The following is a 1,273-nucleotide window of genomic DNA, read 5'->3' as shown; positions in this document are numbered from 1 at the left end:
GTACATCATATCATGCATGATAGGAGGGTGATGCAGGCACCAAACTGTTCAACACAATGGTCTGATGAGAAGGCAGTCACTCCAGGAACTGGTACACAGCCTCAGGATCACAGTGGAATGCATGGCTAGAAGGTTGGCTTTCATAAGTACAGTCTACAAAAAGATTTGCTAGAGCCATTAGTGCACCTCATGTAGGATGTATGTACTATATGTACTGTGGTCCTTGTGGTACTCAGGCTTAATGCTTACAAGCAAGTGGATCCCTATATTATCAGGAGAATTTTCTGTCTGTGGCCTTCTCATCATATGGCCCTCTCTCCGTGTGGATATCTATATTTATATCTCTATCTATTCTATGACCTTGGTATTGATCAAAGAATTTATGGAAAACTATGGAAGATAGAATGTTTGAATGAATGCCTCTGCAGACAGATGAAGATAAGCACAGTATTGAAATGTATTTGCCTTATATTATAAAGCCATAGAAAGCCATGAGGATGACTTTATCATTATTCCTGTGTTGGAGCTCTGAGTGAGTCAAAAGAACAGGAATTTGGAAAACTCTTCAGTAAATATTGAGCAGATCCTAGTAATCTCTTTGTAGTTTCTTTTGATTTCTTCCAGTGGGGTCAAAACTTCTCTTGCACTTACTATGATGAATCCCATGGGAGATTTATAGAATCTTTGAACATCTAGATTAAAATGGGCATGAGTATTATAAGACAATTAGACCCCACATCTTTCAGCAGTTACTTAAAGAAATACCATAATACTCTATGTGGAAGACATCCCATTGGGGTCTTATTAAATGCTATCACAGAGTTCCAAAAGAATAGCCAGTCAAGCCAGTGTAGAAACTTATAAGACATTTCAGTGAGTTATGCAGCAGGAGCACTGAAGGGCCACTAAATCTCTGAATCATCAGGGATGCCACCTGCACATACTCATTTTCTGCCCTTACTAGAAACTGGTCATGGTTTGGGGAGAATCTGAAACCTCAAATCAATAGAATTTTCTTCTCCTCATTTCTTTTCTTTATTTTTTAAAAAAAGATTTTATTTATTTATTTTAGAGAGAGAGAGCGCAAAAATGGGGCAGGAACAGAGGGAGAGCGACAGGCAGACTCTGCTCTGAGTGCAAAGCCCAATGCAGGACTCAACCCCTCAACCCCCAAGATCATGATCAGAGATGAAATCAAGAGCAGGATGCTTAACCTGAGCTACCTAGGAACCCCTCTTGTCTTCTTTTCTAGTAAGTATTGTCCTTCCTTAAT

At 39.4% G+C, this 1,273-nt stretch overlaps 1 pseudogene; it reads left to right on the top strand.

Moving 5' to 3' along the window:
* Nucleotides 1-241: 241 nt before the first annotated feature.
* LOC131819556 (protein MEMO1-like) lies at nt 242-909 on the top strand (annotated as a pseudogene).
* The last annotated feature ends 364 nt before the right edge of the window (nt 910-1,273 follow it).

The sequence above is a fragment of the Mustela lutreola genome, chromosome 1 (genome assembly GCF_030435805.1).
Source record: "Mustela lutreola isolate mMusLut2 chromosome 1, mMusLut2.pri, whole genome shotgun sequence".
Taxonomy (NCBI): domain Eukaryota; kingdom Metazoa; phylum Chordata; class Mammalia; order Carnivora; family Mustelidae; genus Mustela; species Mustela lutreola.
The sequence above is the reverse complement of the archived record's forward strand: the minus strand, read 5'-3'. Positions and strand labels throughout refer to the sequence as shown.